This window comes from Toxorhynchites rutilus, chromosome 1, assembly GCF_029784135.1.
Source record: "Toxorhynchites rutilus septentrionalis strain SRP chromosome 1, ASM2978413v1, whole genome shotgun sequence".
NCBI lineage: Eukaryota > Metazoa > Arthropoda > Insecta > Diptera > Culicidae > Toxorhynchites > Toxorhynchites rutilus.
Window position 1 is genome coordinate 53,109,192 of NC_073744.1, and position 13,435 is coordinate 53,122,626.

General features: G+C 39.9%; 1 long non-coding RNA gene across 1 annotated transcript; it reads left to right on the forward strand.

Annotated features, from left to right (window-relative positions):
- Positions 1–5,664: 5,664 nt before the first annotated feature.
- LOC129766889 (uncharacterized) lies at positions 5,665–6,605 on the forward strand. The gene is made up of 3 exons (XR_008741479.1): positions 5,665–6,059; positions 6,118–6,450; positions 6,507–6,605. It is a non-coding gene; the product is annotated as an uncharacterized LOC129766889 (long non-coding RNA).
- The last annotated feature ends 6,830 nt before the right edge of the window (positions 6,606–13,435 follow it).

The window sequence follows — 13,435 nt, forward strand, 5'->3', positions numbered from 1 at the left end:
CGTACAGTATGGTGTAATTTTGTTCGGTTGGAATTAATTTTACAATCTACTCAAATTCGCTCCTCACTCAGTGAAAGCATTGATTTGTCGTCCTTTGTCATTATTATCAAATATTTGTTAAAGAGTTTTATTATTATTTTATTATTTCTTTCATGTTTGTTCTCGCCGGCAATAATTTTGTAGTTCTATTAACAATGCGTTTGTAATTTGGGCATCACCCTTCTTTATTTATTTATTTTTGCGGCTCCCGACGCCATGACTAACACGTGTTTATGGCCCATATGAAAAAATGTTGAGTACCACTGCATTAGATTCTGTATGGTAGTCCATCAACTCAACATCATGTAACGGAGAATATAAAATAAGAAATATTCTCCGTTACATGGTGTTGGGTTGGTGGACTTTATCGCCAATTGAGCGATTGATGTTGATTTTTAACGAATATATACCAGTTGTGCAAGTTGTTGTTTATTTAATGTTTTTGGTGTTGCTAGCAGTGTTGTGTGTATTCCTTCGATTTGACACATATGTCATATTTTTAATTTGACATTAAACTTATTGTCATTCTGCAGAAAATAATGAGAATATAACCTAAGATACAACCGCAAGGTTGACGTTGGACTACCGTTGGCTTAGTAAGCATTTGTTTGTATTGATTAAATTATTGATTGTATGAAACAATTTTCGGATTCAAATGAATTCAACACATTTGATTTGTAAGTAAAGAGTTTGAACAGTTGCCATGTAAGCTCAGTTCATGCATTGTAATAGATTATGCTCTTCGTTACAAGTAAATTCGACGATGCCTAGGACTAGCAAAATATTTGAACGGAAGAATTGTTAAACAGTCATTGAATTTTACATTTCCTTCTAAAACTATTGCATCTCTCATGTGCACGTAGTTCTTGAACCACGAATTTGCTCGATTTGATGAACATTAGGCACTCAGTTTCGATTTTGACATACGAGTCCAACGCATATTGTTGAATCAATCGACGTTATCGCAGTAAATGGTGCGAATGGAATGGAATTTCTAGTGAGCAGAAGATATGAAGGCATATCTTCCAATGCAGTTCTGAATAACCGAGCCAAAGCTTTGTGTTCGTACCCGCTTTTGTAGTCCGTGTTAGGACAACACATTCCGGAGTCCAGAAAAAAACGGGTACAGAAGTACCTCCGGCTTGCACGAATCAACAACTTCAATTTCTATTTTTTGACGTGGGATTACGTCTAACCGGAGTATATGGGGGGTAAAATGAAAACCTAAACACAGAGCATGCAGGAAAAAAAATGAAAGATTCCGAATGCTTATAACTCGAACATTTCTTAGTGGATCGGAAAGATGTTTGCATCAATTGATAGAGAATGTTTCTACGCTTCTATCGCATTTAATAAAATGTTATTTTTCATTGGATAAACAATTGAATAACTGTAAAATGTTAAGCGTTATCTAAACGCCCTAACTGCCTCATTTTGATTGGCCCGATCTACGGTTTCCCTAACACAGCCATCAAAACCAAGCAGCCTTGGGGAAATCGGCATTGCAAATACATGAAAGTATGGGAACTTTTGCTCTCACCGAAATATGTTCCCTAACACAGACTTCAAAACCAAGCAGCGTTGGAGAGATCGGCATTGCAAGTACATGAAAGTCGAAAGTTTGTTGTGACTGAAATGTGTTTCCCTAACACAGATTTCAAATACATGGAGCGTGAGGAAATTGACATTCCAAATACATGTAAGTCGGGGGCTTTTTTGTTCCGACTGAAATGTGTTTCCCTAACACAGACTTCAAATCTATGGAGCGTGGGAAAATAGTCTCAGCAAATAAATGCAAACTGCGAGTACTTTTGTACTCGCTTGCCTTTGTGCAAACTAGAATATGTTTTCTTATCACGGTCTTCCGAGAAGTACGTACACTTGAGAGATGCAAACTTCAGAAGGAAACGTAAAATGAAATAATCGTTTGATAATTCTTTCGTTCACATATTTTTTCCTATGTATCATCTTCTTGAATGGCGTTTAACGTTCCCTGTGGAACTTTTGCCGTCTCAACGTATGCATTAACTAGCGTCATTTATTAATACTTAGTTGAGATTTCTTAAGCCAAACAACACGCCTTGAATGTATTCCGAGGGGCAAGCTCTTGAATACGCGTGACCACAGTGCAAGTCGAAGGAAATTTCTTTGACGAAAAATCCCCCGGCCAGAACGGGAATCGAACCCGAACACCCGGCATGATAATGTGAGACGCTAACCACTCGGCCACGGGTGCACACTATGTATCATACCAAACGTAAAAAGACTGTCATAAACTTAATTGTAATGGAGAACATAATCTATCACAATGCATGAATTTACCTTATACGGAATTATACAATCTTTTTACTCATAAAGCGAATATATTGAATTCAATTGAATTCAAGAATTGTTTCATTCAATCAAAACTTTAATCAATACTAACAAATGATTGGTACGATAAGGTAGTCCCGCGTCAACCTTGCGATTATACCATAGATATAACCCAACCTTTTTTTTTATGCTGTAGAGGCTTTTAACTTGAAAATTCATTCGTCTCTAGTTTCTGAAACCGATTTTTCCAAGCTCCTCAGTTTAGAAGTACGAGTCAGGGGAACATATTCCGGTCTGCACAAAGACAAACGAGTACAAAAGTACTCGCAGCTTGCATGTATTTCCAAAATGGATTCCCCCAGACACATTGATTTTGAAGTCCGTGTTAGTGAAACACATTTCGATGTGAACAAAAACTTGCATGAATTTGCAAAGCGGATTCCCCCATGGACATTGATTGTGAAGTAAAGGGTATGTCACATTAAATTGCATCACGGAAAAAAGCTGTAGAAATTTAATTTTTAGGAATTATATCTTCAGCTTTCGCTTATAATCAGATAAGAGTGTATAGATCACGTTGGCCATGCTTCACTGTCAATTTTTCGTAAATTTGGAAAAATGTCGAACGAAAAAGAGTGTCGTGAATTAATCCTGTGCACTCATTTCGAGAATCCGGAGTTGTCACATCCGGACATCGGTAAGATGCTGGGAATCGTCCAATCCACGGTCAGCAGAGTACTAAAACGATACTTCGAGAACCTAACCATCGACCGGAAGGTGAAGAACGGCAAAAATGGATGCTCCGTCAGTGAAAAAGATCACAAGCGCGTAGTTAAGCAGTTTAGACGTGATCCGAGAAGTTCGGTCCGGGATGTCGCCAATAAGCTGAATTTGTCAAGTTCATTCGTCCAGCGGACCAAGCAGCGGGAGGGCCTGCGTACATACAAGGTTCGGAAGGCTCCTAACCCCGACGAAAGGCAAAACATGGTGGGGAAGACGCGAGCCCGGAAGCTGTATACCGAAATTCTGACGAAGCCGCGTTGCCTAGTAATGGACGACGAAACCTACGTCAAAGCGGGCTTTCGTCAGCTGCCGGGCCTGTTGTTCTTCTCCGCAGAGGACAAATTCAGCGTTCCGGAGGAGATTCGCAAGCAGAAACTATCTAAGTTTGCCAAAAAGTACATGGTGTGGCAAGCGATCTGCTCTTGCGGAAAGCGGAGCGCCCCCTTCGTGATGACCGACACGGTAAACGGGCAGGTTTACCTTAAGGAGTGCCTACAGAAGCGCTTACTACCACTATTGAAGCAGCACGAGGGCCCGACCATCTTCTGGCCGGATCTCGCTTCGTGCCACTATTCAAAGGACGTGTTGGAGTGGTACGAAGCCAACGGGGTCACCATCGTGCCAAAGGAAATGAACCCGCCTAACGCGCCGGAGCTTCGCCCAATAGAGAAATATTGGGCCATTATGAAGCAGGCCCTCCGGAAGAACCCAAAAGTTGTCAAATCGGAGGCGGACTTCAAGAGAAAATGGATTTCTGTTCAAAAAAACTACAACCTGACGTTGTACAGAACCTTATGGACGGGGTAAAGAGGAAGGTGCGAGCATACGGGCTTGGGCTCGAAGTATGAATAAAAAGAAAATGCCAAAAGTTGTTTAATAGTTTTAATTTTACTGTCTAAAATTTTCAAAAGGATCGGTCTACTGGGCGAATTTCTACAGCGTTTTTTCCGTGATGCAATTTGATGTGACACACCCTTTATGTGTTGGGGAAACCGTAAATCGGGCCAATCGAAGCGTGGCAGTCAGGGTCAGGCTTGTATGCGGGGACCGTCATTGACACAATTTTCATAGCGTTCGCCGTCTTTTGTCGCTTACGTTCTAAAATTCGAGTTCATTCGACATCCCATATAACACACGTCATTTGTATTTCAAGTTTATTTGACACTGCCACATAACCAAACTCATTTTTCGTTTTATAATTGTTCACAATTCGCGAGTAAACGTGTTAGTCTTTTACACTGAATACATATTCGATGAGGGAAAGTTAATTCTCATTAATAATTTTCATTTTAGACGAATGTTCATTTCCCCTGCATTTCCATTATTGTTATTATCGCTTTCCAAACTCGGAAAACGAAACACAATGTCGTCAACGCGAATTGGATACCACCACTATTATGAGGGTAATCAGTGTTGCCATATATTCATCTGTACTGGAAGGGTTTAAAATATTTTAGTTGTACTTTTTCCTTCAAAAATCTGACGTTACTGAGCCGATTTAGAAGCTTTGATTTGTTGTTGTTATAATCAGAAAAATCGCTTGACGATTGTCGAGAAGTAAGATATAGTAAGAATATTAGAAACAAGGTGTCGAAGCGCCGAAAATGCGAACGAACCGTAAATGATATGATTGAATTACGAACTAATTTCCCTTTTAGGGCACGTTATTTGTTTTCCAACTCTTGCAAATTCTTATCGTAGAAACCTATAAACTCTTCTAATACTACTTTGATGCTTATTGCATTGTGAAAGTTTCTAGAGTTTAACATCGCAGCAGCATTAAGTATCGAAATATTGAAATCGAATCTTTTTCTTATTTGCTCAACCAACCCCACTTGTCATAAACATTGAAAAAATCTGTACCAATCAATAGTTTAGGACAAAAAATGTGTTATCTGTACCGTACAGAATGTATTCCGAAAAAAAAAAATCTGTAGCTTTCCAGATAAATCAGTACTTGTGGCAACACTGGTGGTAACGTCAAACGCAGATTGTCTTTCATCGACGTTAGCGTGGAAACACACTAGACGGCTCACCCGCGCGATTTTCGCAATGACAAGTCGCAGCAGGAACTTGAAGTAAAACACATTAAGCGGCTCTCGGCTTATTATATTTTAGACGGATGCAAGACGAGTCTATGATACAAGGTACAACTGTTTGGATAGTAAGCGGATGAGAGATGCGGTATATAAAGACAGAATGGTGGAAAACGGAAGAGGGGATGTTTACCTGAGCAAGAGGGAGAGAGAAGTTGATCACAAACGTCTAAAATATTGCATTTCTCGACAATTTGGATGGAATTCGAGTATCCGCAGCTACATGACCGCAGAATGATTTTCACGTATTGGCTCACCTGAGAGTACATTTCTTATTGCCTTGCTTTATTTACACCTATCAAAAGCGCATAAACACTAATACTCCCACAAAACCGTTGCGGCGCATCATCTCCATCGACCCACCGCAGCGTATGAGGAACCTTACAACAGTGATATTGGAACCGCACACACCCGCCCCGCCTTATGTGTTTTATCTCATTCACATTTCATTATCGAGGCCCCGCGGCGATCCGTCATTGCAAAATCCGCGCGGGAGAGCCGTCCAGTGTGTTCTTACGCTTACTCCTGAATAAATTCGACCGATTTCCAACCGTTGAACATTGTGCTTAAAGTTGAACGAATTTAATATAAATTCTTAAACTAATCCGAACGTTTTACAAATATAACGGCATCCGGGGAAAAGGAAAAGTTCAGGGATATCTTAAAACAAGTGTGTACAGTGTTTGAGAACGGATTAGTGGTTTGCTCGATTAATGCATCGTTGAATTGCAAATATCGGCAGGCGCAGCAAAGCAAAGTACCTTCGAAGAAGCGGAAAATTACTAAGAAACTGGTGGTGAACGCGAGAAGTGATAATAAGAACTATCGGTAAGAATATTTTGGTGGTTATTCGGATACATCAGTACTACATGGTGATATCTTGCAGGAACTCTGAAAATTACGGAAAGACACACCGGCATAGGTTCAGAAATCAAAGACCGAGGAGATGCTGGCAGAATTCAGAATAAGTCTGGATCAAAGCTTTGCAGTTACCTGTGACAACGGAAGGAACATGATTGCAGCCGTTAATCAGTTGCAATCATATCTGCAAACGATGCCCTTTCCGATCGATGATGCAGAAGACGAAAACACAGACAATCTCCAAGATTCCGTTTCATGTCCGTTTTTTGAGCTCCATAAACAACCACTGCTTCCTCTTTACTGGAAAGCACGTTGGGGCGGTGTCTTTCAGATAATAGAGTTCTACAGCAAGCACGAAGTATGACTGTCGATTTTGAAACATAAATATATACTAAAATAAATTATAATTTTCAGATCTTGCAGAACAATGAGAATCTCCGAATACGTGGCATACGCCCGTGAGTAATCGGTCCCTCATTCCTTTACCCATAGAAAAAGTGATAATGTAAATAATAAATTATAAATAAGAATTTTATGAATGCTTTTTAAGTGAAAATGTGAATAAACAGTAAAATTAAGAATTTGGCTGAGCTTGTGAAAATAAACATATTAATAAAAAATACAACCTCCTCGAGTTCCTAGAGTTGATTAAAACAAATAAATAAAAAATATCACACGACATTCAAAGTACATTTTTTTCTTGAATTTGTTTGGCATGCACTCACACTATAGTCGGAGAAAAAAGAGAGAATCGAGACGCTCATTCTACCGTTTTGTTTTGTTCTCGTTTGTAGTATGACAGTAGCTCACTAGCTAAAAAGTTTTTGGTCGCGTGTGAACTGATGAACCGGCGATGACTTGACATTTTTGATATACGTGAACGTATTCGAAAATGTGGACTATTTACATCTCTGGTCAGGGTATTTAGATAACGCTTGACATTTAACAGTTTTTCAATTGTTTGGCTCATGAAAAATAACATTTTATCAATTGTGATAGATGCGTAGAAATATTTCCTATCAATTGATGCAAACATCTTTCTGATCTATTAAGTAATGTTCGAGTGTTAAGCATTCGTAATCTTTCATTTGTTCATGCATGTTCTGTGTTTAGGTTTTGAATTCACTCCCCTTTATATTCCGGTTAGACGTAGTCCCACGTCGAACAACAAAGTAACTTGGCTATTCAGCGTATTGAAAATGTCGAGTTTCGTTCCGATAAAGATCATTTGATGCTTTTTTGTTTTTTAATTTGACGAAAAAGCGATCGAAGCACTGCTTGTACAACGCTATTTTGAGATCTCGAAGCACATCTGGTGAAGCCGGCTCATTTCCTGAAAAGCCCAATAGTTTCGGCCAAATATGATTATCCGTGTGTAGAGGGACCTGGAGGATATAGTTTACCATGGGTTACTAAAATCGGGTAAAATAATGGATTTCTTTTTCCCCAACCTATTATTTGACAGAATGTACAAACAAACCTTTATTATTCTGCCTAATTTGGCATTTATCTAAAGTAACAGGGCTACACCCTAATGCACAATCGATATGTTACTGTTTTGTGGCACAACATCTGTCTGGTATCGTTCGTGGGAGCTGTTACCTCACATCCGGTGGAGGAATGAAAAACAGGAACCATCGACATATACAACTGATGAGGAAAGACTATCCATTTCCGCTCTGTTTTATGCAACTTGTCATAACTCAGCATCCGATCCTCGTGTCATATTATCGCTGAGAAACCGTGCCGTAAGCCCATTTGCCTTCCGCCTCCGAGAGCAGATATTCAATACCGCTAGTGGGAATAGATTATGGTGAAAATTGGAGCGAAAATCAACACTTATTATGATTGATGCAGTGCGAACATCGTGCTACGATTAGTTTGCTCAGAACCATTCAATCAGATTAGGATACGATACTCGGTAGAAGAAGTCTGCTAATTATTAGACTGATACACACTGTCAAAAACATAATTTGTCTACCAGTATTTCACTGAACTATTATCCGATGTGTTAAACCTGACTCATGCCCGGATTGTTAGATATTATTTCTCTCAAAATCCATTACGAGGCACAACCAGAGTTACCGCGTCAAAGATTTATGAGGACCCGTTGTTCATGGGACGAGACCGGCAGTCCCAGCTTGTTCTTGCCAAACATCCCTTATCTTTTGACTGCCATCGGCACCTCCGCCAGCATGAATAAGAATGATGTTTTAAAACTTAAACAACGCCAACGGCGGAAGGCTTATTTGCATTTCCATCTATTATTCAGCCTAATTCCACGAAAGGAGTCCGCCCTGCAGCAGAAGGATGGTCCGGTAGTAAAGGGATTTCAAGATATTACCCAAACCAGTGCTGTGGTGGGATGTTGAACGGTTGAATCTGGGCGATGATTTTACTGTGGCGCACATCACGTTACTAGCATCTTTTTACATTTGGTCGAAAAATATCATAAGGAACGTAAATCGTCCTTGTCGCACAGAGCAGAATGCCTGATGTACAGACCTGAGGATGAGTATATATTAGAAAAAATTTACTTTTATTGGGGGTAGACCTTTAAAAGCCGTTGGGATGCGCTGGCAAAGTACAGCAAGGGATACTATTTGCACCCTTCGCTATGGGATAATACACAGTACTGGCAATAATAAAGAATACACTGTTTAAATTTTTCCCTCTGTGCTCATGAATCATTTGTTTTACATAAGTAAGATATCAGTTATAACCACAAATATTGTTTTTGGATTGCAGTACACGATTTGTATATTGGTTGTGCCAGATTTGATCATATGTGTGAACAAATGAATAATGTTGTAGAAACTGTCATTTTGAATGTGGCAAAAAAAAGAATACAGGTGAACAGTTTTCGTGCTCAGCTGGAGATGGCGCATCATTACTGATGTCAAAGACGCTTTCGGTGTTTGGGTTCCATTATTCTCTAAAGTCAGATTGAGTTCGTTGATTCTGAATACGGATCGGCGAGTTATAACTTTACAAGTACAACGTAAGCATTGGTGCGATTCAGAAGCTTTGGAGGAAGTACCAAAAGTTTGGTACCGTTTGCGATCGGGTAGGACTTGGACGCAAACGCTTGGCATCGGACTGGGATGATGCCAGAATCGCCAGAGAAGTACGGAAAAACCCAAGAACTACAAGCAGAACTATAAGAGAAAGCTTATCATTAAACATATCGGAACGAACATGGCGATTGAGACTGCAACAGCAGGGATTAAGGAGCAAGTTTGCGTCTCGGTGACCGTTAATCCGTAAGATCAACCATATCAAACGCTTGGAGCTTGCCAATAAATACTTCCACGAGCCAATCTCGTTCTGGAAAAGGCGCTGTGGTCAGACGAAAGCAAATTCGACCTTTTCGGAACGAAACATTGACCCAGAGCACGAATTAAGCGAGGGGAGGAGCTGCCTGACAAGAATGTTTAGAAGACAGTGAAACACGGTGGTGGCAACATCATGGTCTGGGAGTGTTTTGCTTGGTCCGGTGTTCGAATCTGGTTCGGATCGATGGTGTAATGAATGTTCACCTTATGCACAGTTTGATGAACTCAGCACTGAAGTTCGGTGTGCCGATGGATTGGATCATTCAACAAGACAATAATCCTAAGCATACGACACACAAAACGATGTCCTACTTCCGTCAACCTCGTGTGAAGTTGATGGATTGGTCGCCACAATCATCCGATCTGAACCCGATCGAAAATCTGTGATCAATTCTTGATTAAAAAAATGGACTGCACTGCTTTCTAAATTGACGCAGAGTTTGAGTTTGTTTACAATGCTCGATTTGGTCGGATTATGCCTTGTTTTGGGATTTTTGCAGAGAACTTCTACACGTCGGAGGAAAATAGATTTTTCAAACTCTCTGGGAAAAAATAAACGCATATTAGTTATGTCCTTGCAAAGTTGGTTTATGCCCTTCTCTCCTAGGCTAAATGTCCGCACCTTGGACTTACCGTTATCCATCAAATCCTGTGCAAACTTACGCCATCTTTCTTACACCCTTCATCTATTGTTTCTCCAAATCCTGGACGTTTTGAAGAATTTTTCTATTGGGCGAAATTCTGGTGAGTTTGGTGAATTTTCCGCCTTCGACACAAAAACAACTTCGTTGGCTTCGTACCACTCCATCACCGTTTTCGCATAATGGCACAATGCCAGATTCGGCCGAAACAGGATGTTACCTTCGTGGAACCGGATGAAGGGTAGCAGGCGCTTCTGGAGGCATTCTTCTTCATTTATTTGGCCGTTGATGGAGCCGGTCGTTATGTACGGCCTGCTAGATTTGGCCACCGTATTCTGTTTATCGGTTCGGTTAGGCGTCTTCCTTACCTTGAAGACAAGAAGTCCGGTCCGCTCCATTGTCTGCCGGACTAACCATACGGAATAATTGACCTTCTTGGCCACGTCCCGAATCGAGAGGTTAGAATTATGATCAATGTTCACCCATGCGATAGGAAGTTATACACAAAATAAAGTGTTTTGACGTAGGACTACGTCTTTCATTTCTATACCGGGGTGTAAAATCAAAGTTTCGAAAACGAAAGCGTTACGCCGGAGACCGAGATTTTGAGCGTTAATAGCTCCTAAACAACTGAACGAAATGGTATGATAAACACTTCATTCGAAAGATAAAATGTCTACGCGTTATATACTTGTTAATTTTTGATCCAAAAACTTGTTTCAATAGTCTTAAAATTGCTTTCAAAACAGGCTATTGAAATCACCAATCGGTATATAAGCGAGCGGCGCTCGGAAATCCACTCAGTTCTAATTGAACAGCGATTGGAGCATGTTGTCGCTGTTGCGGTGAAGCTCTTTATTTATCATGAAAGCGCGGATGAACGGTGTCACCAAGAGCCTGTTTGTGCACCCTAGGCCAGAAGGGAATCTATCAGGAGGAGAGTGATGCCACAAACGGTTCCCTGGGAAGACATCGCTACACACACATACACGCGCGGCTATTAACAGGTGGTTATCGAGTTGGCATTAACCACTGGTGGGCTTCCAGTATCGAGGAAAATGTGGAAATATCTAATCGTTACTGAAAATAATCTGCCAGTTCCTCTGGGAATTTTCAAAATATATTCATGTGAAAGAGTTTAATTAAATGTTTTCTATCCATGTTACACTGTGACCAAATATGTTTCAATCAAGTGCTATTAACAGGTGGTTATCGAGTTGGCATTAACCACTGGTGGGCTTCCAGTATCGAGGAAAATGTGGAAATATCTAATCGTTACTGAAAATAATCTGCCAGTTCCTTTGGGAATTTTCAAAATATATTCATGTGAAAGAGTTTAATTGAATGTTTTCTATCCATGTAACACTGTGACCAAATATGTTTCAATCAAGTGCTATTAACAGGTGGTTATCGAGTTGGCATTAACCACTGGTGGGCTTCCAGTATCGAGGAAAATGTGGAAATATCTAATCGTTACTGAAAATAATCTGCCAGTTCCTTTGGGAATTTTCAAAATATATTCATGTGAAAGAGTTTAATTGTATGTTTTCTATCCATGTTACACTGTGACCAAATATGTTTCAATCAAGTGCTATTAACAGGTGGTTATCGAGTTGGCATTAACCAATGGTGGGCTTCCAGTATCGAGGAAAATGTGGAAATATCTAATCGTTACTGAAAATAATCTGCCAGTTCCTTTGGGAATTTTCAAAATATATTCATGTGAAAGAGTTTAATTGAATGTTTTCTATCCATGTAACACTGTGACCAAATACATTTGGTTTTGTGGTTTTTCAATCAATCGCAATTAACAGGATAGCTTCAGAAGATTATTCTTCCCCATCAGTAGGATATTTCCGTATCCAATATTGTATGCGCCCGCAATCGATTATTGCTCAGTCGCCGAAAGTTCCGAGCTCAGAGAGTTCATTCCCCTCTAGTTTGCCTTCCAAATTTCCATCGTAAACCACACCTTCTCTCGATTCAATCACACACAAAAAGCATACTTAAGCGATATTCTGGTGGTGAGACACATTCATTTTTCGTGAGGACATCGACAAGACAACATCGTTGCCTAACGTGCTGGAGGAGGTGGACGGCGAAGGATCGACACATACACGCGCAGAACTCTTTCCGTTAGGATGCCATTCAGCATCGAGAAAGTTCCGGAAAGATCTAATCATTGCTGGAAAATAATCTGCCAGTTCCTTTGGGAATTTTCAAAATATATTCATGTGAAAGAGTTTAATTGAATGTTTTCTATCCAGGTTACACTGTGACCAAATATGTTTCAACCAAGTGCTATTAACAGGTGGTTATCGAGTTGGCATTAACCACTGGTGGGCTTCCAGTATCGAGGAAAACGTGGAAATATCTAATCGTTACTGAAAATAATCTGCCAGTTCCTTTGGGAATTTTCAAAATATATTCATGTAAAAGAGTTTAATTGAATGTTTTCTATCCATGTAACACTGTGATCAAATATGTTTCAATCAAGTGCTATTAACAGGTGGTTATCGAGTTGGCATTAACCACTGGTGGGCTTCCAGTATCGAGGAAAATGTGGAAATAACTAATCGTTACTGAAAATAATCTGCCAGTTCCTCTGGGAATTTTCAAAATATATTCATATGAAAGAGTTTCATTGAATGTTTTCTATCCATGTAACACTGTGACCAAATATGTTTCAATCAAGTGCTATTAACAGGTGGTTATCGAGTTGGCATTAACCACTGGTGGGCTTCCAGTATCGAGGAAAATGTGGAAATATCTAATCGTTACTGAAAATAATCTGCCAGTTCCTTTGGGAATTTTCAAAATATAGTCATGTGAAAGAGTTTAATTGAATATTTTCTATCCATGTAACACTGTGACCAAATACATTTGGTTTTGTGGTTTTTCAATCAATCGCAATTAACAGGATAGCTTCAGAAGATTATTCTTCCCCATCAGTAGGATATTTCCGTATCCAATATTGTATGCGCCCGCAATCGATTATTGCTCAGTCGCCGAAAGTTCCGAGCTCAGAGAGTTCATTCCCCTCTAGTTTGCCTTCCAAATTGCCATTGTAAACCACACCTTCTCTCGATTCAATCACACACAAAAAGCATACTTAAGCGATATTTTGGTGGTGAGACACATTCATTTTTCGTGAGGACATCGACAAGACAACATCGTTGCATAACGTGCTGGAGGAGGTGGACGGCGAAGGATCGACACATACACGAGCAGAACTCTTTCCGTTAGGATGCCATTCAGCATCGAGAAAGTTCCGGAAAGATCTAATCATTGCTGGAAAATAATCTGCCAGTTCCTTTGGGAATTTTCAAAATATATTCATGTGAAAGAGTTTAATTGAATGTTTTCT